The 26,656-nt window shown below is 44.3% G+C and overlaps 1 protein-coding gene across 1 annotated transcript in view; it reads right to left on the bottom strand.

The window, feature by feature from the left end:
• LOC147711878 (inactive heparanase-2-like) overlaps positions 1 to 26,656 on the bottom strand; it is a 738,870-nt gene that overhangs the window by 409,649 nt on the left and 302,565 nt on the right. The gene's annotated exons all lie outside the window — the stretch shown is intronic.

Raw genomic sequence — 26,656 nt, 5'->3', positions numbered from 1 at the left:
AACAACACTTTATCCTCTCTGAATTGTAAGGAAGGCTTTGTGACTGTAAAAGTTTGAATTTCGCTGACCCTTCTGGCTGACGTGAGGGCCAGACGTATTTCATAACCACTTTATGTAATGGTTTAAATGGAGCTTTCATGAGTTGGAAAAGAACCATATTCAGCTGACAGGATATTGCAGGCGTTTGTACTAGTGGAAAAGCCATGAGAAAGACTTTCATGAATTCTTTAACCAGTCTAGTAGACCATAGAGAAATGTCACCTGTTTTTCTCCAGAATCTCGAAATTGTTGCTAAAAGCACTTTTATTGAAGAGTGCACCAATCCTGACTTTGGTAGTGAATCCTGACTTTGGTATGGCAATAGCTGTTCTGAAGAAGAGTTAAAAGGGTGCCTATAATTTTGATGCACCAGTAGCAGAAACATTTCCATTCTACCACATAAGACTTATTTGTGGAGAAAGCATGTGACTGTTCCAGGATAGATTTGCATTCCACTGGGATTCTCAGCGATCCAAACTCAATGTTGTGAGGTGCCATGACCTCAAATTGAGAGATTTTATTTCAGGATGCAATACCTGACCTCTGTCAATGGAAATGAGATTCTCCATTGGCTGATACTCTATGGATGAACACATAGATAGAGGGAGAAGCTCTGTGTACCAATACTGTCTTGGCCATGAAGGAGCTATGAGAATATGACAGAATGGTTACTTCTTCATTTTGCTAATTACCCTGGAGATGGGAGGAGACGCAGAGGTGAACATTCTCCTCCATTGTATCTGAAGAGCATTCCCCCGAGACCCTCTCTGAGGGAACCTGCTTGCGAACATTCTGCATTTTCTGTTGATGAAATTTGCCAAGCGATTCTGATTTGGGGTGCCCAATTGCTTGAATATTTGAGACAACTGTTTCTGTTAATTTACCATTCGTGGCAGTGACTTGTTATTCTGCTTAGAGAGTCTGCCCATTTGTTGTCTATCCCTGTGACATGTTCGACTTGCAGAGATTTGCTATGCAAAAGTATCCACTTCCATATTTTCTGGGCTTGAGAGGAGAGGCGTTTTGATCTCTTTCCCCCTTGCTTGGCAAGATAGAACATGGTGGATCGTAGAAAAAAAAAACATCCGATTCCTCCACGATTTGATCGGAGTAAAACTGAAGCGACCAAGGTACATGACTTTGGACCCAGTGAGGAACCCATGCAAATTGGAACAGTAAGAGGGCCTCTCACCAAGGAGGAAAGAGAGAAACGACGAATAAGCAAACTGTGTATGTACTGTGGTGGTTCAGGGCATTTTGTCAAAGAGTGTCCTAAGAAACCCAGAACAGTTCATGGGTAAAAGGCAGGCTCCACCAGTAGAAGGAGTTGTCCTGGTGGGAGCTGCAAATGAAACAACTCCAAAACTCAGCTTTTAGTGAACACTCTTCAAGCAGCGGCCCCTCATCCTATTATTTCTAGGAGCATTAAGTTTAGTGAGGAAGAGATTCACAGTGTCTCAGTTATGATTAATCCTGGGCGAATTTTGCGAATCAGCAGTTCGCGAATTTGTGCGAAATCGCAAAAAAATCTGCATATTCGCGAATTTCCCCGCAAAATTGCTGATTTTTTTGCGATTTTGCACCATACTTAACTGGAGTACTTTCTACTGGCTAATCAGTAAGTGCTACCTCCTTGGGCAAATGTATAGTGCTTTTCCAGCACTACAGCGGCGTAGGGCCAGACGAGTTGCCTCCAGTGACCATGTGTGTGTAACTTTGCCATTGCGCCCAAGGGTGGCGGGGTCCCTCGAGTGAGCTGTCCATCATAGTGGGTAAAGGGCGGGAAGACGGTGCACACCGCTAGTGTGTGTGGGGGGGCAAACGGGGGGGTTTCTTTGCGAGTTCACATGTCTCTTGTGTTTAAAAGGTCAGGCACTGATCAGAGCAGCAGATGGGGAGAAAGAAGCTACTGGTTACAGGAACTGCACGGGGATTGCACTTGTAAAAGTCAAGGATGCAAAGGCCTCCATCAAGCATCATAGCTAATTTGCGACTGTAGATATGGGGAGAAAGCACACCTGCCCAGCCGCGACAAAGCACACTATTTTTTGGGGCTGATTAACTTTGCCATCGCGCCGAAGGGCGCCGGGGTCCCTCGAGTGAGCTGTCCATCATAGTGGGTAAAGGGCGGGAAGACGGTGCACACCGCTAGTGTGTTGGGGGGGCTTCTTTGCGAGTTCACATGCCTCTTGTGTGTATAAAAGGTCAGGCAAGGATCAGAGCAGCAGATGGGGAGAAAGAAGCTACTGGTTACAGGAGCTGCACGGGGATTGCACTCGTGAAAGTCAAGGATGCAAAGGCATCCATCAAGCATCATAGCTAAGTTTCGACTGTAGATATGGGGAGAAAGCACACCTGCCCAGCCTCGACAAAGCACAGGATTTTTTGGGGCTGATTAACTTTGCCATCGTGCCGAATGGCGCCCGGGTCCCTCGAGTGAGCCGTCCATCATAGTGGGTAAAGGGCGGGAAGACAGTGCACACCGCTAGTGTGTGGGGGGGCTAACGGGGGGGTCTTCTTTGCGAGTTCACATGCCTCTTGTGTGTATAAAAGGTCAGGCACCGATCAGAGCAGCAGATGGGGAGAAAGAAGCTACTGGTTACAAGAACTGCACGGGGATTGCACTCGTGAAAGTCAAGGATGCGAAGGCCTCCATCAAGCATCATAGCTAATTTTCGACTGTAGATATTGGGAGAAAGCACACCTGCCCAGCCTCAAAAAAGCGCACAATTTTTTGGGGCTGATTAAGGAATTACTGAATTTGACCTTCAACTCGGGCACCTGCTTTGTCTATATCTGTAAGTGCTTCCTGTTCACGGAGCCTCGTTGTCTACTTGTAACTATTCTCTGACCTTGCTTCGAGGGTCAGAGCATGGTCAGAGAATAGTTGCAAGTAGGCAACGAGGAGTCGCTCACGAAGCACTTACAGGGTTACAGCAGGTGCCCAAGTTGAAGTTAATTTTTTTGTAACCATGTTGTAAATGGTTACAAAGAAATTAGCTTCAACTTGGGCACCTGCTGTAACCTTGTAAGTGCTTCCTGAGCAAAATTTGTCCCGCTCGAGAATTTGCGGATTTTGCCGCGATTTCGCGCAATTCGCGGATCACAAAATTGCGGAAAATCTGCAAATTCCGCGAGCGGAACAAATTTTCCGCCCATACTTAGTTATGATTGATTCAGGAGCTACTTGGAATTTTTGTGATTTGGCATTAGCAAAATCTTTTGGGATTCGATTTATCAAAAAGGAAAAGCCGGAGCCAGTGCATGCTGTTGATGGTACCAACCTTTCGTCAGGACCCATCACCTTTGACACTGAAGAAATGGTTTTGTTGGGACCAGGAAGTCATCAAAGTTTTTTGAGTTTTAATGTGATTGATGCCCCGCAGTTCCAATTGATTTTGGGGCTACCTTGGCTCACTGAGCACAACCCGACCATTGACTGGGCTAAGAGAACTATTGAATTGAAATTGGAGTATTGTTTAAGGAACTGTTTTCATCATGGAACTTGTGACTCCCCGGGTAACCCCGTCATCTTGTTTGGCCGAACTGATTCAAGTCATCTGAACCGTGGCAGTACCAAGCATTCCGGAAGAATACCATGATTTGAAGTCAGCTTTTAATAAACAGGACGCTCAGAAATTACCCCCACATAGGGAGTACGATTGTAAAATAGATTTGGAGCCAGGAGAATCTTTACCATGTAGTTGCATTTACGCCTTGTCAGAAGCTGAGAATTAACATTTGAGAGAATATCTTGATCAGTATCTGGCTAATGAGTTCATTCGGCCCTCACAGTCCCCAGTCTCATCTCCTCTCTTCTTTATTCCCAAGAAGGACGGGAGTTTGAGAATGTGTATCGATTATCGAGCTCTCAATCAAGTCACGAAGAAGGATTGTTACCCATTACCTTTAATTTCCGAGCTCCTTGACCAAGTAAAGGATGCGAAAGTGTTTACCAAGCTGGATTTGAGGGGAGCTTACCATCTGGTTCGAATGGCCCAAGGAGAAGACGCGGTTTGGCTTATTCGAATACCAAGTCATGCCATTTGGTTTGTGCAACGCTCCTGCAGCCTTCCAGCATTTTGTTAATGATGTCCTACACGATTACCTGGATTGCTTTGCTGTTGTCTACATCGACAACATTCTCATTTTTTTTCAAAATATGGAAGATCATGTTCGGCATGTTTGTGCCATTTTGGAACGATTATTAGAAAACCAACTGTATCTCAAACTGGAAAAATGTGTTTTTCATGCCTCTCAAGTCGAGTTTTTGGGCTTTGTATTATCGGCTCAGGGAGTTTCCATGGACAACTCTAAGGTACGGGCGATAAAAGATTGGCTGGCTCCACGAACAGTTAAAGAAATACAAAGTTTCCTCGGGTTTGTCAATTTTTATTGGCGGTTCATCCATAATTTTTCTGAAAAGGTCAGTCCTATCACTCGCTTGCTAAAGAAGAAAGAGAAGTTTCTTTGGTCCGAAGAGACAGAGGAGGCTTTTCAGTAGTTGAAGCAGACCTTCATCACCGCTCCAGTTTTACACCATCCCAATCTGAGTGAGCCCTTCTATTTTGAGGCTGGTGCTTCCAATTGGGCTATCTGAGGAGTTTTGTTACAGAGACATATGGATACGGGTCAGCTTCATCCTGTGGCCTTTTGATCCCGCAAATTGTCACCTGCAGAAATCAACTATTCCATCGCTGACAAGGAGCTGTTAGCTATAAAGGATGCATTTCAGGAATGGAGGCATTATTTATTAGGATCCAGACATGAGGTAACAGTTTTCACAGATCATTGCAATCTGCAGTTTTTTAAATCAGCCCGCACCTTATCTCCAAGGCAACTCAGGTGGTCACTCTTTTTTGTAGATTACAATTTTGTTCTTACTTACAATCCTGGTTCGGCAAACGGAAAGGCGGATGCTCTTTCTCGCCTTAACACAGCGGAGAATTAAGAGGTTGTTAAAGAAGGCCACATTATTCCAGAAGAAAACATAGTGGGATCCATCACATATTCTGAGCTGGAAGATAAGATCAAGGAAAGTCTCTCTGAGGTTGATTTGACAGTCTGAAAGGCAGCAGGTCCTGATCGTGAGGTGAAAGAAGGGAAACCATGATTTCAAGGCAAACTTTTTGTTCCAGATGTGGAGTTGAGAAATGAAATTATTCAACTGTTCCATGAACATCCTTTGGCAGACCATAAAGGAGTAGCGAAGACTTTGGAACTTCTGAAACGATCATTTGGTTGGCCTTGCATGGAAACTCAGGTGAGACAGTATGTAGCCTCATGTAAGCAATGTGTTGAAGGAAAAACCCTGCAACAGGCTCCTCAGGGTCTTCTTATGCCTATACCAGTAGTTCCCTACCCTTGGCACACCATTTCAGTGGACTTCATTGTGGAGTTACCATCTAGTCACGGATATACAGTAATCTGGGTGGTCGTTGACCATTTCTCTAAGATGAGCCATTTTATCCCTCTGAAGGTTGTACCTAATGCTACTCAATTGGCCATGTTGTTCATAGAACACATAGTAAAACTACATGGAATTCCAAAGATAATGATTTCCGACCGAGGGCCACAGTTTGTGTCTTGGTTCTGGAGATCCTTTTTTCAAAGGTTTGGGTGTGGAGTGGATTCTCGTTTGTCCACCAGTTTTCATCTGGAAACGGACGGACAAACTGAGAGAGTGAATCAGGACCTAGAGCAGTACTTACGACTGTATCTAATGGATCAGGAAGGAGATTGGCCAGCCCTTTTGAGCACAGCAGAATTTGCTTACAATTATTCAGTCCATTCCTCCACTGGCTATTCTCCATTCTATTTGAATTCAGGCAGACATCCTAATATGTTGATTGGCAAAGTTGAGGTGTATGCTCCAACAGTAGAGGAGGTTTTGCGGGAACTTCAGGAGGCTTTTCAAAAGGCAACCTAGAATCTGCCAAGTCCACTTATAAAAGACTGGCAGATAAGGGAAGAAAAGAGAATCTTAAGGTTGAGACTGGGGATAAAGTTTTGATTTCCACCCGCCATATACGGTTGAAAGGAAACCGGAAATTTCAGCCAAGGTATATAGGTCCTTACCCAGTGATTGAGATGGTTAATCCAGTGACTTTCAGGGTTAAGCTTCCTCGTGAGTTAAAGATACACCCGATCTTCCATGTCTCTCTTATTAAGCGAAGCCCGCTAAATCTAAGATAAGTTGCCCCTCCAGATCCTGTGCTGGTACATTCTGAGGAAGAGTTTGAAGTCAAAAGAATTGTAGATTCTAAGTACAGTAAAGGAAGACTGTATTATTTGATTGATTGGAAGGGGTTTGGTCCTGAGTAGAGATCATGGGAACCCAGTCAGAATGTTCATGCCCCCAGATTAGTTAAGGAATTCCACGCAAGACATCCCAATAAGCCTTGAGAGGGGGCTTTGGTGGGGGGTACTGTCAGGTCTACACATATTAGTTGTTGTCTTTAGGGTACCTGCTCTACTCCTTATGTACATTGGAACCATTCTCTACCAGTTACCAATTTGACCTGGAGCCAGTTGGTGGCGAGACGCTTTTCCCGTTACTCGCCCCTATGCTGATTCCATCATGTTCCTAAAATGTCCCCTTGAGTTATCACGCTGATGGCAGGTTAGCGTTCTAGTCTTTCAATCTCTGCTGCTTGTCTTCGTGCCTTCGTACCAGTGGTGCTACGCACTTCAACTGCCATTTCACGCTGAGGAGACGTTTCTCCTGTCAGCTCGCAGTTGAATTTTGAAGTTTAGAAAAGAACGAGAATTTGCATTCTCGTTATTTGAGTTCTTGTTCAGGGGCAGTCAGAAAAGAAGAAAATCTGTGCTGGCGTGCTTACCAGCTTTCCTTCGTTTTGGAGCAGTTCAGTGTGGGAGGTATTGTGGACTTTAAAATTCCCTCATAAGACTCAGGTACTTAATTTGATATTGTTTGTGATGTCTTGGAAGGCTACCAAGATGACTTTTGCAAAGACTGAATTTTAAGTTTGTGCTGAACTAGCTAGAAAGCGCTCAAGCATTTAAAGACAATTATTCCACTAGCGCTTTGAATATTTAGATTCCAGATTCAAGACAAGACAAAGAAAATCAACTTACTTCCTGACAGACCGTCCAGGAATCGCGAACAGCAGAATAGGACCTGGAATGTAGATATAAATATATATATATATATACTTATACTTACCAACAGTAATCTCATTCTTTGAAATTCCAGTAGAAAGAGAAAGAAGTAATGGCTGTTATTTTCTGACTACAATTATCACTTTAACTAGAAGAGCAGACATAGGAGAGAAGCAAATTCCACACACTAATAAGGTACAGAGCTAAGAGGGTGAATTAGCGTAGAGGTAATTTAGTACATAGTGAACGTTAGTAATTATCTGCTTGGTTATTACAGGTGCAGTGGCCAACAAATACTGAGGTGCAAGAGAACACCAGCGTTGCAGTCTCTCTGTTTCTCCCATTCCCCTTTCCACCGCCCTTCTGACATCAGAGAGATCTGGTTCAGCGGTGTAGGGGAGTTGTGAAATTCTCAGCTAGAAGAATTTCAGACAATCGTCTTCTGTGGACACCTTGTTCAGGTACCGAATCTTGACAGCTGACTGGTGGCCTGCAGCACTTCGTATTGAACCCACACCCTAGCGGGCGATTAAGAACTTGGGAGTCCGCCTTGATCAACCTCTTACCACGAAAGAGCAGGTGATGTCAACATCAGGGTCCTGTTTCCAAATCATGCGCATTTTGAGAAGAGCCTTCCACTCTCAGCAAGGAAAACAGTAGTCCAGGCTCTTGTGATTAGCCGTTTGGATTATTGCAACATCTTGTTGGCTTCGGCACATGAGACGTTGTTATCAAAATTACAGGTGGCAAAGAACACTGCGTCACGCCTCATTTACAATTTGCCATCAGAGGCTGCCTCTGCTCCCTTACTGAATACCTTTCATTGGCTCAATATGGAAGAGAATCATTTTTAAAATGTGTTGCCATACACAGAAAACCTTAACTGGCAATGGCCCTTGTTAGTTAGCAACTAAACTTAGACACTACAGCCTGCTGAGACTCCTTAGATCGAGTGATAAGGCATTGTTAATCATTCCTCGTGTCAAAAAGGACTTTTCTGGTGGCCGGTCTGTTTTTTAGCTGGCTCCTTATTACTGGAACAAATTGCCACACCATATTCCAATCTGTTCTGATCACTCTTGTTTTAGGAAAGTACTTAAGACAATCTTGTTCTGCTCTAACTGCTCTTGTTGCCTTGTCTCTTGGTTATGCCGAGATACCCCTCAGAGTGATACGAGCGGTTTAAAAATTTAATTAACATAACTTAACATAACATTAACTACTCAAAAGGAGGGCGACTTATCAGCAATCAGAAACAGATTCTGCCCAGGACTTATTTTTTTGGAGCCAAAGAAGTAGTCTGGCTCCCCTTTCTTCCAATGTCTTGGCAGAAAAGGTTCTACAATGTTTACCGTCCTTAGGTTTGTGATGAGGATGCAAACCATATAGACACTCCTTATGAGGATCTTCTGGCTTTCCACAACACTTGCAGGGTCTGAAATGCCTCTTCTTAGATCGCTCTGACATGATGTAAAATATGAAGGAAATAGTAACTCAGAGCTTTGGCAGTCAAATGTTTCCTTTCTCAAGAGAAAGCAAAAGTCACAAATTGATAAACCTGATACAACTGAGCACAGCTCAGGGAGACTCCCTCACACAGGACGTGAGGTTAGAAATCTGAGGTATGGTGGCTCTGCAGGGGAAGAGTGGTTCAGGGTCTTCTCCCTGATTGGCTGAAGTTGCATTAGAATTGGTTAACAATCTCAATTGCTTTTTCTATGACCGTTAATGTACTTACATAGTACTGCTTGTTTTAAATACCATGGGACTCCCACCATGACAACTGGGAAGATTTAAGCATGTGAATTTATGAAAGGTTCAATACTGGAGAACCTGTGCTCATCCTCTGGTAGCTATATACAGAGCAGGCAAGCTTATCTAATGAGGCAATGTGTAAAGTATTTGGACAACACACACACAGTAACACAATGAACACACCATAAAAAGACTCCACAGAGTCTAGGAAAATATAGAATATTTATTGGAGCAAAATAAGACCAAAACGACAAAGACCCAATCAGTAGAAGGCGAGATATGATTTTTTAAAGATTAAATGCAAAAATAGCGCTTACTAGTCACTAGCGGTCGAAAGATAACTTGAAGTCACAAGGGACCAGTGCAAATCCCAAGTTCAATCTGACCACGATGGAGGACAGGCCGGCTACAGGACTCATGCAGGGCCCGCTGAGAAAATAACTTGGTTGGGGCAAAGCATTGCCGTTGAGGGCATGATGCGTCAATCTGTTCCATGCAGTTGGGTTGCTGCGTCATCATTGAGCTTTGCTGAGGTGAAGGCAATGTGTTGTTGTTGAGCCACGCAAAGTGCCATCATTGGGCTGCACAGGCTGTAGAACCGCTGTCGTACAGCAGCCTCTGCATAGGTGTCTAGCGGCATTGTGTTGGTTTCAATTGGCACAAAAGTGACAATGCCCTGGTTTTGCAGCAAAATGCTGCTGAACCCACTTCTGAGGCACGAACTTAGAGAGGGTACCTCAGGCCAGAGTGGAACTCACAGAAGGCAGAGTCCAGCAGCAACAGCAGAAGTGAAGGAAGTCTTTTACGTCCCTGATACTTCAGAAAACAGGAGGCAAGCCAGAAAGCCATTGAAGATCACTTGGAAGTAAGGCAGAGTCCAGCTCTCCTTCAGCAGAGTCAGAGAGCATCAGGCAGCAGGGCAACAAGCAGAAAAGCAGTTCTTTCAGAAAAGCAGTCCAGCTGAGTCCTTTAAGCAGCACAACCATCCTTCTGAAAAAGGTTCAGTTCGAAACCGAGAATGTTTGATTTTAGGGGGTTAGAGACCAAGTACTTTTCCCCAAAAGTGCCTTTGATGTGGGGTGTGGCTTCAAAGCAGCTCTCTGAAGTGCACAAGAATCCCTTCCAACTCCGTCCTGTCGCCAGGCTATCTGTGGGGGTAAATCAGGGCTTTCTGTCTGGCCTGGACATTATATATTGAAGTGTGCCAGCCCCTCCCATTTATCCCTGCCCAGGAGGACCCATCAGAATGCAGATGGTTACCCAGAATGCAGATGAACCTCACCTTCCTGTGTTTGTGACAGTCTAGAGGGAATGAACAAAGTGTAGCTGCCACCTAACCCAGTCGTGTATTGGAGACAGGGTGTAAGGCAAAAAATAGATAGGAGCTGAGAATCGTCCACTTTCTAAAAGTGGATTTCTAAAATAGTAATGTTAAATTCACCTTCACCAGTAAGGATGATTTATCAGTAGCAATCCAAAGATATGAAACATGAAAAGCTACTCCTCTCTGATCTGTAATTACAGCTTAAAAGTGTATTGAAGAATTCCCACTGCTGGCCTATGAGATGAGTATGCCTCACAGTAGTGAAAAATAAAATAGGCTATTTGTCACTACCAGGACATGCAAAACAAAAACGTACCTGCCCTACCCTTTACTTACAAAGCACCCTGACTTTAGGGTTACTTAGTTCACTTAGGTTACTTAGGTGTGACATGTATGTAATAAAAGGGGTGTTTAAGGCTTGGCAAGTAGTTTTAAATGTCAAGTTAAAGTGGAAGTAAACATCACACACAGAAACTGCAGTGGCAGGCCTGAGACAGGTTTGAAAGGCTACTTATGTGGGTGACACAGTCAGTGCTGCAGCCCACTAGTAGCATTTGAAGAACAAACCCTGGGTATGTGGTATGTGACTTTATAAGGGCCTTATCAATAAAACAAATATGCCAATCGGGTAAACAACAATGTCATCATGTTTCGGGGAGCAGCACATTAGAAGGCCACCCTAAGGATGACAGGCCTAACAGACCCCTTCTACACTTGTGTAGAACTCTGGGAAATTAACATTTCACAAATGGTTTACTATCTAACTGTTTGCCAACTGAACTGAAAGTAGTGTCTTAACTTCCTGTCTTTAGGAAACAAATCAAAACCTGGCTTTTTAATCAGTGATCCTATTACATCACTTTTCAGGACTCTGACAGCTCTTCTCTGTTCCAAATAGCACCAAGGCGCCTCCGGGCATTTGTGCACTCTAAAAGGTATATCATTCATTCACTCATTCATTCATCTGTCCTGCAGTTCACAGACAACCAATGGTTCTACCATGAAAAGATCCATGATAAAAAGAAAAGAGACTGCTCCTACTGCTTTAGTTCAGCAGCCTCCTCCTCCACATTCCTTCAGACCTTCATGACAGTAGATTGCAAAGTCCTACAACCTAACTACTCTAATACCATATACAATGGCCTCATTACTTATCAACCATCATATCCCAGAAGGTCCCAAGCAAGGCAGATGAGGCACCTCCAATGACATCTCTGTCTGAGACAAGATATAATCCACTTTGCAGTGTTTGTCTTTAAATGTCTTGCCATTTCTGCAACACAATAGCCAATGTTTAATTTTTGAAAGAATAGGTGCTGAGGAGCTTCTCAGAAGGCCACTACAGCTTGCACCACTCATTGCCCCTGTCAGTGCAGTGAATGACTGTACCAACACAACTACTAAGCAACACAATCCTCCATCCTCCAAGTGTGATAATTCAGACTATTCCAGGTCCTAAAGCTATAAAACAAAATTGGCTTAGGAGGTAGGTATTACTCATATTTAATGTATATAGAATTAACAAACAACTGTTCATGTGTTCATCTCCAAAGTAGACAAACAGTGCAACCATGTTGTAGACTATCATAAGTGCTAATGTTGACAATTAAGTGCTGGTGCAGAGCACCGGAAACTGCAGGCTCAAACTAAGCACTGCCAATAACTATGCTGTAAAACTTTAGACGGGATCAGTTTTACTGTAGAAAAGGATGGAGACCCCTCACAAATGGTGCTTGAGGAGGTAGGGAGGTGGGACCACACAACAAGAAATTCCACAAAGAAAGAAGACTGGACTCAAATAGATTTACTCTATGGGGCCCAGGGGTTCACAGCTGTGACCCCTCCATTGCCTCTTGTGATCTCTGGTCATGCTGTTTTGATCACTGTCCTCAGAGGTGGCAAACTCAGTGCCAATAAAAGAGGCTTACTTTATAGGTGCTGGTGTCCAACCCTTCTTCCTTTTTCTACCCATGTTGTATTTTACTAGCAGTGAATATTATGAATAATAGTCTATTGCTCACAATTAGTGTAATACAAAATGAAGCACAAGAAGCTGGATTGGGACCTCTGCTGGCAGCTGAGGTAAGTAAAATAAAATACTTTTAAAAGTTTTTTGTGCGTGTGGGTGAGAGTGTTGTGTGAGAGAGTATGTGTATCTGTTAGTGTGTTTCTGGATGTGTGCGCATCTGAGTGAGTGAGAGAGATTGAGTGACTGGTAGCGAGAATGAGTGAAACTGAGTGTCAGCAAGTGAGTCAGAGTTAGCGAATCAGCGAGTGAGAGAAAGAGTGACTGCAAGTCAGAGCGAGTGATAATGAATGAGTAAGAATGAGTATGAGTGAGAATGAGTGACAGTAAGTGACAATGATTGAGCATAAATGAGAATGAGTGAGTCAGAGTGAGTAAACATAAGAATAAGTGAGTGAGAATAAGAATGAATGCAAGTGAGTATGAGTGAGAAAGTATGACTCAGAGAAAGTAAAAATGAATGTGAGTGATAGTGAGTGAGTGCGAATAAATGATGTGCGGATGCTTGAAAATTAATAAGTGGGTGAAAGAGTGAGTACAAAAGAGTGGATAAGAATTAAATGACAAGTGCAAATGAATGAAAATGAAGGAGTTACAGTGTGAATTGAGTGACTGAATGTAAGTATGAGTGAACATGTGGTATGATTGCAAGTCTACAGTTGGTGCTGTCAAACTAAAGGTAATTCTTGGCTTATAGAAATATCCTTGGAAATATACAGGCACTGGCTTACTGAAAGCAATTCTTACTGTGACAAGCACTGGCAAGGTAACACTTAGCATAATGGGACAGTCATGGCAAATTGCTGCAGCTGTCATACTGGAGATAACTATTGGTATAAAGGCCCCGGTGCAAAATATGTGGCACTGGCTTACATTTTTTCAAAGTAGGCACATATAGCACATTTTTTAAAAAGGGGACTTGCGGAGAGTGTCATTTTTCATAGGCCTGGCACTTTAAGAGCCTATGGCTTTTTAGAAAATTGGTGGAAAATTGTACTCTAAAATACACTCATTGATCTCTTTTTTTCAAAATTTCCTCAGGGAACGAACACCCTTCCTGATACTTCAAGAGGAGAGGTTGTCTCACTCGCTTCTCTTGCTTGCTACAGTTAAGGGTTAGTATGACAATCCACCACTTTCAAAGATGACCAGCCTCCACTGCAAGAACAGAGGTAAAAAGGTTCTTGATGAACATTATTTACAAGCTGCAGCTTAACCTGATACCAGGACATTACACTTTGGGGCATATTCTCAAGCACCTATTGCTGAGTTAGCTGCATTTTATCGCAGCCAAAGTGGTGATAGATTTATCGCCCTATTCACAAGCTGGTGCTGACAGCTGATATCACCATTTTTCCTGCGATAGCAGCCACAATAAACATTGCCACTGATGACACCGGCAACTAACGCTTATGATATGCAGAGTAGGCGTTCCCGTGCAAAAAGCCACGACAACACCAATTCGCAACATTCTAAACGACCATCCAGATCGGCAATAGGATCCCAAAACAAGTAATAAGGCATGTTAGCAGCAGGGATTTAACAGCTGCTCTTACCTGGTGTTAAGTCGGACGACAACCTGCACCATAAAAGGGAGCCAAGCCCAGAGCCACACCTGAAAAACTTCTGATTATGCAGCTCGGACACTCAAGAGGGCCACAACACCCACCACCACCACCCCCAGGACCCAACACCCCTGGCCCTACCCCGGGCATCCCCCCAGATAAAGATATTTGACATCAACTTTACAAAATAATGAACTAAACAATTCACCTGATGTCGCACAATTACAACAATTAACATTCATGTGTGGTTAGAAAAAGGAGAATCATTCATTCATCATTGAATTTCCAAACAAAATATTTAATTCAAATGTAAATCAAAACAACTATTTGGCGGACTCATGGCGGGTCTTCTCTCGACAATCTGTAAGTTACAGCCTGCAAGACAAAATTCAAGATAAAAAGGTGTGTCATGCGCTCATCAAAGGACAGAGAGAGATAGAGAAAGAGAGAGAAAGAGAGAGATGAGTGGGAGAGAAAGAGAGAGCGAGAGAGAGAAAGAGAGAGAGAGGGAGTGAGGGAGAAAGAGAGTGAGAGAGAAAGGGAGAGAGAAAGAGATAGAGAGAGAGAAAGAGCAAGAGCAAGAAAGAGAGAGAATGAGAGAGAGAGTGAGAGAGAGAAAGAGAGAGAGAGAGAGAGAAAGAGAGAGATTGTACAAGGAGCACAAGGCCACTCGGGCACTTGGCTCATACATGCCAACTGTTTTGTGTGTATCGCTATTGGTGCACCATAAGCCTAAGGCCTAGCCTCAATTGCAGCACGAAAGCCACATCACATTTCTAGAATGCAAGCAGTAGTCAGACTAACATTAGGGATGAAAGCTCCTTTGTTTCAATACATAAGGTAGAAGGATGTCTGCACCTTCGACCTTGAGATACCATAGCAGATGATGACGACTCCGCCACTATGCACAGCACAAATGAAAGACCAACGTATCCACACTTGACACACAGAAGCCCGAGCTTGAGGTACTCTTGCATGGAATGCCCTTGACACTTACTTAAAAAATAACCCATACGTCCAAACATTGCACACACATACGACTCATTGCTCCGAGCTGTGGCATGTCAGCCACATAACTGTCGCAGGTCAGAAGAGTGCAGGTTCTATGAGAGCCACCAACGCAATGGTAGAACATCCTGGGCATATGCACAACCCCTGTCACATGGAACTGTACTGTGCACATATGCTGCATTTGTTAGGGGCACTGCCCTGGCAGTGTTGCGCATCAGTTGACGTGTGAGCTTCCGTCTTGCAAACATAACCTGCTTCCAGCCCTGGTTCTACTGTCGATCATGCATATTCGAGTGGCCCATGGATGTCTGCCTATCCAACACAACGGTAGCTGAACTGGATTATGACTTGTGTGTGAACCCCCTGTTGGCCCACGACTGGGAGTGTAACCATATGTGTTGGCAGTTGGGCATGGAAGATTTCACAAGTCCTCGTGTGTATTGACCACATCGAAGCGCTCCCCTATTTATTTTATATTTAATTTTATTTGAAGTTTTATATAGCGCGAACTTGACCTGTTAGGGTATCAGAGCGCTTTACAAAAAAAGATACGTTACGTTATGAAGGCATGGGCAAAGTACAGTGATGGGGGATAGGGAAAAGTCACTAGTGGGGCAAGCCGTGGATATATAAAAGAGTCAATACAGTTCCAAAATCAGCATTGACTTGAGTACAATGGGGCACAAGGAAGAGATATATACAATAAATGGTACAGATCCAAGTGCAGGATGGCTTGGGCAGAATACAAGGATGGGGGTAAATGAAATGACAAACGAAGGACATAGCTGTGGATATATACAAGTGTCAATACAGTTCCAGAATCAGCAGGCGATTTGATTACAATAGGACGTAAAGAATATGTACAATGATCAGGGCGCATTGGAAAGAGTGAGAGTTGTTACAAGTAGCAGGTCAAGCGAGAGAAAAAAAAATCACGAAAAAGGCAGTATGTGCACCAAGGGAGAGTTATTGGAGGAATTTGCTCATTAAGAAGGTTTTAGCTTCTTTTTGAAGAGTGCCAGGGAAGGTATTCTTCTGATGGAGGAAGGCAGGTAGTTCCAGATTCTTGGTGCAGCTCTGGAGAATGCTCAATTGTATGTTTTTACCTTGTGGAAGCGCGGTGGCTGGAACACACGGCGGATCAGGAGTTTCCAGATCTCCCAGACAGCACGATTTACTGGGTGAGATAAGCTGGGGAGTTTGTGTACAAGGCTTTGTGGGTGATGCAGGCCAGCTTATTGTGAATTCTGCCTTCAAGGGGAAGCCAGTTCAAGGCCTTCAGGTATAGTGAGATATGGTCATTTTTTTTAAACAGATAAGAGTCTGGCTGCTGCATTGAGGTAAGCTTTTATGGGGCAGTCGAAGTCTTAGGCAGGCCAGATAGTGTGGAGCAGCCATATTTGATTCTGGAGATAACTAAAGCCTGCACAGCAGTTTTTAGCTCAGCAGTTCCAGGGAATGGTTAAAGTTTTCTCAAGTAGCTCATATGGAATCTGGCAGTTTTTGCCATTGCGTTGATGTGTTTAATCATATTCAGGTTGCGGTCCAAAATATTCCCAAGAGATTTGGCAGAATCCACAATGGTAGGGGTGCAGTTGAGTGCTGTGATGGAGTTAGTCCATTCCAGGATGTCAGTAGATTTTTTGAGGGGAAGATGAGAAGAAACTCTGTTTATTGGGCATTCAGTTTGAACTGGTTGTTGGCAAGCCAACGGGCAATCAGTTTCAGGGCATCATTTAAATGGGTGATCTCCTCAAGAGAGGAGATTTTAATGTAGATCTGGGTATCGTCGGCATACATGTGGAAGGAGATGTTGGCCGTGGAGAATTTCAGCTAAAGGTTCGAGGTAGAGATTGAAGAGGTTAGGGGACAGAGTGGAGCCTTGCAGGACACCAATGGAGATCAGGGAGGAAGCAGATAGGTTGTTGTTGACAAGGAATTCGGTGTGCAGTTCTGGAGGAAGGAACCAAACTATTTGATGCTTGTACCTCCTAAGCACTTCCTATTGGTCTGTGTTGCGGATTGGTGAAACAGTGTGGACGGAGCACATCTCTCCGGACCAGTTAATGCAGAGGTCTTCAAACTTTTTGATGCCTAGACCCCCTTGTAAAACTTTTTTAGGCATAAGGACCCCCTTCCGACAAAAGTTTCTAGAAACTGGTACTCCTCTTCATCAACTTTTGACAACCATAAATGTGCCTGTTAGACCTCATCACATCCCTCCATTATTCATCCACCCACACTTTCACACATCCATCCATCCACCCTTTCATCCTTCAATCCATACATCCATCGTTCATCCATCCACCCTTTCATACTTCCATACATCGATCCTTTACCCTTCCATCCACCCTTCCTTCCATCCACCCATCATTCATCCACCCACCTTTTCACACATCCATCCATCATTCATCCATGCAACCTTTTATCCATTCATACATCCATCCACCCTTTCATCTTCCCATCCATACATCCATCCTTCATCCATCCACTCTTTCACCCTCCCATCCATCATCCATCCACCCTTTCATCCATCCACCCACCCTTTCATCCATCCATCCACCCATCATTCATCCCCCCACCTTTTCACACATCCATCCATACATCCTTCATCCGTCCACCCTTTCATCCTTCCATCCATACATCTATCCTTCACCAATCTATCCTTCATCCATCCACCCTTTCATCCTTCCATCCATACATCCATTATTCATCCATCCACCCTTTCATCCATCCATTCACCCATCATTCATCCACCCATCTTTTTACACATCCATCCATCCATCATTCATCCATCCACCCTTTCATCCATCCATTCTTCATCCGTCCACCCTTTCATTCTTCCATCCATACATCTATCCTTCACCAATCTATCCTTCATCCATCCACCCTTTCATCCTTCCATCCATACATCCATCATTCATCCATCTACCTTTTCATCCATCCATTCACCCATCATTCATCCACCCATCTTTTTACACATCCATCCATCCTTCATCCATCCACCCTTTCATCCTCCCATCCATACATCCATCCTTCATCCATCCACCCTTTCATCCTTCCATCCATACATCCATCATTCATCCATCTACCTTTTCATCCATCCATTCACCCATCATTCATCCACCCATCTTTTTACACATCCATCCATCAATCCATCATTCATCCATCCACCCTTTCATCCATCCATCCTTCATCCGTCCACCCTTTCATTCTTCCATCCATACATCTATCATTCACCAATCTATCCTTCAGCCATCCACCCTTTCATCCTTCCATCCATACATCCATCATTCATCCATCCACCCTTTCATCCATCCATTCACCCATCATTCATCCACCCATCCTTTTACACATCCATCCATCCATCATTCATCCATCCACCCTTTCATCCATCCATCCTTCATCAGTCCACCCTTTCATTCTTCCATCCATACATCTATACTTCACCAATCTATCCTTCATCCATCCACCCTTTCATCCTTCCATCCATACATCCATCATTCATCCATCCACCCTTTCATTCATCCATTCACTCATCATTTATCCACCCACCTTTCACACATCCATCCATCCACACATCCATCATTCATCCATCCACCCTTTCATCCTCCCATCCATACATCTATCCTTCATCCATCCACCCTTTCATCCTTCCATCCATACATCCATCATTCATCCATCCACCCTTTCATCCATCCATTCACCCATCATTCATCCACCCATCTTTTTACACATCCATCCATCCATCCATCATTCATCCATCCACCCTTTCATCCATCCATCCTTCATCCGTCCACCCTTTCATTCTTCCATCCATACATCTATCCTTCACCAATCTATCCTTCATCCATCCACCCTTTCATCCTTCCATCCATCCATACATCCATCATTCATCCATCCACCCTTTCATCCATCCATTCACCCATCATTCATCCACCCATCCTTTTACACATCCATCCATCCATCATTCATCCATCCACCCTTTCATCCATCCATCCTTCATCAGTCCACCCTTTCATTCTTCCATCCATACATCTATCCTTCACCAATCTATCCTTCATCCATCCACCCTTTCATCCTTCCATCCATACATCCATCATTCATCCATCCACCCTTTCATTCATCCATTCACTCATCATTTATCCACCCACCTTTCACACATCCATCCATCCACTCATCCATCATTCATCCATCTACCCTTTCATCCTCCCATCCATACATCCATCCTTCATCCATCCACCCTTTCATCCTTCCATCCATACATCCATCATTCATCCATCCACCCTTTCATCCATCCATTCACCCATCATTCATCCACCCATCTTTTTACACATCCATCCACCATTCATCCATCCACCCTTTCATCCATCCATCCTTCATCCGTCCACCCTTTCATTCTTTCATTCTTCCATCCATACATCTATCCTTCACCAATCTATCCTTCATCCATCCACCCTTTCATCCTTCCATCCATACATCCATCGTTCATCCATCCACCCTTTCATTTATCCATTCACTCATCATTCATCCACCCACCTTTTCACACATCCATCCACACATCCATCATTCATCCATCCACCCTTTCATCCTCCCATCCATACATCAATCCTTCATCCATCCACCCTTTCATCCTTCCATCCATACATCCATCATTCATCCATCCACCCTTTCATCCATCCATTCACCCATCATTCATTCACCTATCTTTTTACACATCCATCCATCCATCATTCATCCATCCACCCTTTCATCCATCCATCCTTCATCCGCCCACCCTTTTATTCTTCCATCCATACATCTATCCTTCACCAATCTATCCTTCATCCATGCACTCTTTCATCCTGCCATCCATACATCCATAATTCATCCATCCACCCTTTCATTCATCCATCCACTCATCATTCATCCACCCACCTTTTCACACATCCATCCATCCTTCAGCCTTTCATCCATCCATCCACCCATCATTCATCCACCCACCTTTTCTGTGCCTCTCTCATGGGGAAGGGGGGGGGGGGATTAGTATCTCTCTGCGTCGTCATCCTTCTTCTTTCCCGCTCATGGGAGGGCATCTCTGTGCCTCCCTGCTGGGGACGGGGGACAAGTCATGGGACCCACAGCTCCAGGTGCGCAACATCCATTGAACTCAAAGGGCTAAACTACAGCCACTCCCCCAGCCCGCCCCCCCACCCAGCTTCCCCCAGCTCGTGTATGTGAGCCCGGCTGAAACAGCTTCAGGGACACACGCACAGTCACACCCAAGTACTTGACAGGTCTTTAAAAGACCATTTACTTGATAATGAGGCATTGATGTTTTTCACACCTCGGTGTGAATTAGGCCTCCGCCGTGAGCACCCTTGATCAGCCCAATGCCAGGAACTGCACTCTGCAGAATCTGCGACCCCCTTCCCAGGACTCCACGACCCCTCTGGGGGTCGCGCCCCACAGATTGAAGACCGCTGAGTTAATGGATTGGTTTGCCCTCGTGTTTGTTGAAGTCGACAACAATGTACTCCTGGAACTGATTGCCAAAGAAGCTCCGCTCACATTCATGAACAAGTAACCACAATCCTGCAGCCACAACTGATTGTAACCCAGAGCACAGGTCCCAACACTTTGTTGCATCTTGGAGAAATGGTCACATATCCCACCACAACAGTGGACATGTCTGCATTCGCTTGGGCTCAGAATGCATGTGAGTGCACCTACGCGTGTTGACACACACCTGTGCAAGGTGAGGCAGTCCTATGGGCGGAGCTGTACAGCATCGTTTGGCAACAATCCTATATCTGACATACTGCTGGAGGGAGAGTACACACATGGCAATGTAGTACTACATGTGACCTTGTTGGACCCTTTCACCTGCTCACTGTCAGCAGAGCAGACAGTCAGCACAGTCCGGTGGTACAGCACTATGCAGATCCCATGGGCTGTGAGTCGTGTCCCCTGGCACGGGGCAATGAGCATACGCCAAACATCACATGACTCGTCCAGCAAGGCAAGGTGGCCTGAGACCATTGCCATCCGTAATGATTGGTGTTCATTTTTGCCTCTCCATTTCTTGCACCACTACATGTTCCTATGCTGTCTGTTAGTGTCTGAAGCATTGGTCTGCATGTTGTGGCCCTTGTCTTGCCTATACTGACACGCACATGCTAATAAAGTCTATGCAACTTCACTAGTGTTCAACTCTGATGAGTGTTAATTAGAATGACAAATCGTGTGCCTCAATGAGCATTGTCCGTACACAGGGAGGGACTGACTGACGCATTTCACTTAGGGGTGAGTCCCTATTGCCAGCTCCACCCTTGTGAGCCAGACATAGTGGTTGGTATAGTTGCTGGTAGACCTGTGTCTACAGCAATGTGAGTATGGTGTTCAACGTCTTGCCATGTGGATTATTGTGATGCATCAAAACAGGCTGTGGCCACATCGTTGAGTGTGAGTAGGTATGCAAAGAGATGTTCTGTTGTCACATGTGATGGGGGACACTACTTTAGGCCTGCTACAGAATTTGACATTTTTACACACAGCCCTATTTAATACAGGGTCGTGGTGCTACGGTGGGGGGGACACCTTCACAGTCATGTAATTTGCCATGTGGGTCAGGGTCAAACATGCGCATTGATGTCATTTCCCAGGGTGTACTTTTTTGTGCTATACATTCATCCGTACTCTTATACTTGACTGAACATAGACGTGACACATCTGTGTGATTTGGAATGTTTTACTCACATTCTGTAGAGTGTCGGAGCTGGAGCAGTACATGGCCAAGCAAACCCCCCATTACATAGTTGCCCAGTGGAGTGCCAACCAGTGTCCTTTGGGGAATGACAAGTTAATCGGAAGGGGAAGAGTTCAGTTCGCAGCCTGATTGCTGTGTCATTGGTAACCAGAGCAGATATGGCAGTTCATGTCAGAGTCCAGGTGGATGTCGCAGAGTGTTTCGGGGGACAGTTGAAGGTGCTGTTCCAGGGCATGATGCAGAGGGCTGAAACAAGCAGGAACAGGCCATATGGCGGGGATGAATGGTACAACCTCCTTTCTCACACAGAGTCATTACCATCCACATCTAACTCCTCTGATATGTCTTCTGTATCAGGTGTGTCAGGTGTTTGTGGTGGTGTTATGGCTGCATAACTGTGTGCCACTGACACATCAGGGGGCGGAGGTGGTAGGGCTGCATCACTTTATGCCACTGACACATCAGGGGGCAGAGGTGGTAGAGCTGCATCACTGTGTGCCACTGACACATCAGGGGCAGAGGTGGTATGGCTGCATCACTGTGTGCCAGTGACACATAAGGGGAAGGGGGCGGAGGTGTGTGTGTCAAAGTTCAAGCAGCAGTCCTCTGGGACAGGCTCTGTGGCAGCAATGGCAAGATGAGGTTCTGAAGGACATAGAAGATCTCAGCTACATCTCACTGGTTTCAGCCATTGCAGCCATCCTTCCAGCCTGCATCCGTTCCATGGTCTCCATTGTCCTCCACATCTGTGCCAACTCTGTGCTGTAATTTATGGAGCATGTCTGACTAGACAGTTCTTGTATTCAAGTAATGGCTCCAGAAAGGTCACCAAGGATTGTTGTAGAGCATGGAACGGACTGTGGGCGTCCGTTAGGGACTGCAAGTGATCCCTGAAAGGGAATTATACACCCACAAATGGCATCTAGTTTGGCTGCCATGAGGTCAAAACCTACCCGCACCTGTTCAGCCAGCCCACTCTGGCGGTCTAACACACGGCGTTGGAAGGCCATGTGTTTTTCCGTGAGGTGCTGGGACCCAGCAGTGGTGGTGGGTCATTCCTGCTGTGTGGTCTGTGCAGGGGGTGGGGTCACCTCAATGCAGCTGGGCTGCCCTGCTCCTGGAGGTGGGGTGCGGAGGCTGTCCACGAGCCGTTGGAGGGTGTCGGAGCAGATGGCCAGGGGGTCCTCTTCATCATCACTGAAGAGAATTCAGGTTTGCTCTGCAGGAGGTGTTGATTGTCCCTCTGCAATGTAAAGAGGAGATGCAGGTTAACAGTATGTTCTATGTATGTTGACGCATTGTACATGTTTACATACAGACTGCACGACAATGTACATTGTGACTGTTTTGGAGGAGCTGGCTATTTGATGGGAGACAGTGGACATTTCGACTACATGACAGATGTGAGGTTGTACTTGTACATTATTATCTCACAGTTTTCTATGCCAGATGTGATTGGCCAGTTTGTACTCACAGGCGGCACCAGTTGTGTCCTCTGTTCTGTAGTGAAAGTGTTGCACTTTGTACCACATTATCCTCAATGTTGATATGCTGTGAATGGTATGTGTGTGTGTTGCATTGTGTGAGAGTCGCCCCTGCTGCTCTGATTTAGCAGCCCCTTATCCCTTTGAGGCGGTGTGTCTTTGACTTATGTGCTGTTATGGTGCTGAGATGTTGGCGACTTGGGTCATTTGCGCTCTTGGACGGTTTTTGTACTCTTATGCATTGTTTGTCTGCAGATGTGTTGTTGACGTCAGAGGTTATATGTGCACGTGGATGTGTCAGAGTGTGACCTGCTCCTTTCAGGATGTTATCCTCACTGGGTCACCTCAGTGTTGTGTTGTGCACCATGTCATGCATTTAGACTGCATCCTTGCTATTGGCCATGCAGAGTCACTTGCATTGTTAGTGTGGCTCACAGAGCCCCTGCTTTGCTGGATTCAGCCCATGTACATAGTTAGGTTGTGAGAATGGTGATAGGGAGGGGGGCCCCTTTGTGCGCATAGTGGATGGGAGCCTACCTGAAGTTTCTATGCGTGATGGAGTGTGCCAAGGGTATCAGGGATATGTTCCACAATCATTGTGGGTGCAGTGTGCTACACATAATTGTGCATGTGTGCCATTGTGCCCATCTCTCCCCGTCCCCCCAGTCCCTGGCCGTTACTCACCCTGTTGCTGTGGGGTCAGGTCATATCGAGCTGTGTCCGGACCCCCAACTGCTTGCACCGTCTCCACACTGATGACTGTGGCCACCATTTCCTCCAGCTCATCCACCTCCTCCTGTGGCACAGGACTCCCACCTCCAGTCGCCATTGCTACCTTCTGGTTGGTAGCGAGTTTCTGCTTGGTTTGGCTTTTCACATCAAGCCAGTGCCTCTTGACCTCTTCCATTAACCTCCTCAACACTCCGACTGCATTCACGTTGTTCACAATAGACTGCCATATTTCTATTTGTGTTGCCAATAACACAGTGGAGGTGACAAACAGTTGTTGGTAGTGTTCTATCACCTCCGTAACTATGATCTCGTTTTCCTGCGAACTGAACCCTGTCTTCCTCTTCCTCTTCTCCTTGCCCATCCCCGACCACAGGGTTCCTGGCTGGTCCTCTGTGAGGCTTGTGGGGTTCGAGTTGTGCTCTGCTCTTGGTTCGGGTGCATCAATGGTGCTACGCAGTTTATTTTGGTTTTAGTGTTTTGGTTTTAGTGTATTTATTTGTTGCTTTTATAGTGCATTTTCCCGCATGACGCCCGGGAATAGCAGACCTGTCGCTGGTTATCGCAGATTTTTGTATCGTGATTTGGGGCATCTCAACTTTTTTCGCATTCGTGTTTCGCATTCTTTCAGCGCTGTGTAATTTTAACACGGTCATTTGGCGTGTTATCATGAGACTATCGCATGGTGCTGCCGGGTTGAGAATACAATGTTAACACTGTGTTATTTTGTCGCAATAGACTACGATGTGCAAAGTTGCGATTATTATCACACGTTCTTGAGAATATCCCCCTTTATGTTTGTACGGTAAACATGTTCAGCCACTCCTCTGATTAAATAGGAAACTAAACTTAAACACATTTTTAAACAAGTTGTTGCCATAAATCATTATTGTGAACACATAAGAATTATGTATTAGAATGAAACCTTCACCTCGGTGCTTCACAGCGATGCTGTCATTCAGTTACTATGGAACTTCAACAATTTTAATTATTGTTATGTCATCAGAGAAAAGTTTATGTGACATCATTTCCTTGAAAAGTCATATGGTGTCACATCCTGTGATATTATAACATTCAAAGTGTGTGTGGTGCCACTTCAGCAACCCCATGCATTTTGATTGCTCAACGTCTATGAGAACAGCCAAACACCATCAACAGCCCAAAAGTATTCAAGAAAGCCTCACACTGCAGGTGTCAGTGACACAATCAAGGCAACTTGTTGTGCTCTGCATGAAGCTCTGGTCCTGCAGCCTTCTGGGAAATAGCAAAGTGGTAGAAGGGTCAGGGCGAACACTACCCCCTAGACGAGGAAGGAGATTAATCCCAAGCAGGGATGGAAGAAAATGTGAGGGTTATCTACTTTAAAGTGCAAGTATACTGCTTTCCAGTGTCTCGTGTTCAATCTAATATTAACCAAAATTAAAATAATATGCAGCGAAAGAAAGCGAGAGAGAAAAACGACTGCAGGAGATTTAAGCCCTTCTGAATGTAAGCTCAGAAGATAGCCTCCACATGATGACTTTCATCTGCATTTCATTGAATTAATTTTGGAGTGATATAATTTAAAACAATGTTATTCTCCACTTCTGCAATCTTGTGTTGGTTGACCCATTAATCTATCTTTCCTTGTAACAGCGATGATGTACATTGAATATCAGGACAAGGAAACTTGCAATGAGACAGATGACAAACTAGAAATCTATCAAACTATTACAATTAATTATTAAAATGTAATTATTAAAATGTATTATGTAATTATTAAAATGTAATTATTAAAATGTATCAAACTAGAAAGTTTTGATCCAGAACTGTACAAACAACTCAGTTTACAATGTGAGCGATACGCAAATGAAGTATTTTAGTATAGAAATAAAAAGATTAAAAGCCCAATAAATGAAATGGACGATATTTCATGTATCGTCTATGATATGTTCATATTATGGAGTATACAATTCCACAATCTACACATGAGAAGTGAAAGTGTAGAAAAACAAGGTGGAGTGAGAAGCTAAATTGGGGCAACACTCAGCCTCCCTTAAATGTAGTAATCAGTACAAAAAAGAGGGAAAGCCTCACAACTGATGAAAATGTTAGGAGTTCATCAGTTGTAAGGCTTTCCCTCTTTTGAGTACTGATCACAAGAGAAGTGAATCAGAAAAAACATATTGCCCTTCCTGTATGCAAGTTAAATAACAGAAAAGCAAGCCTCAAGAGCAAGAGAAGAAAATAAGCTGTTGCATTCTATCTTTATATTATCACTACATACAAAAAGCGTCCTGCGAATTATACATCAAGAGGAACTATTCCTTTTGTGAAAGCTAGAAAGACAGATATAGGGGTCCTTTCAGGAAGCAGGCTTCTCGCGCATACTTTCTAAGGAAATTTTGTATTTAAAGCATACCTGTGACTGACTGGATTATTTTAAATAAAAAGGGTCCTGTCCTGCCACAGGGGCAGCAGATTACATTTACAAGTAGATTTCACAGTTGCAATACCTTACAAAGGAAAAAAGTGATCCAAGACCAAAACAAATCACACTGCCATTTCCAAGGGCCAATGAATGTTCTTAAATTAATTAGGGACGTTTATTTCTGATAATAAAATAGTAAAGGTACAATTGCAGTGTTTGTATAGAAAGTAGGTGATTGTGACTAGAACATCTTGCATCAAGTAGATGATTCTTCCTAGAATATTTGGAATCAATGATTCATCTACTTTATCCCTCAATTGCAGGAATTCATTTAAGAGGGTGTGACTGAGATATTTTAGTGAAATGCTGGTGTTGTAGTTTATCGCCTTTTCATTGTCGCATATTATAGGCATTGTGTGATATGGTAAGAGTTGCTGCCTGTT

The sequence above is a fragment of the Lissotriton vulgaris genome, chromosome 5, assembly GCF_964263255.1.
Source record: "Lissotriton vulgaris chromosome 5, aLisVul1.2, whole genome shotgun sequence".
Classification (NCBI taxonomy): Eukaryota; Metazoa; Chordata; class Amphibia; order Caudata; family Salamandridae; genus Lissotriton; species Lissotriton vulgaris.
Note: the sequence above shows the minus strand (reverse complement) of the source record. Positions and strands in the feature narration are given on the sequence as shown.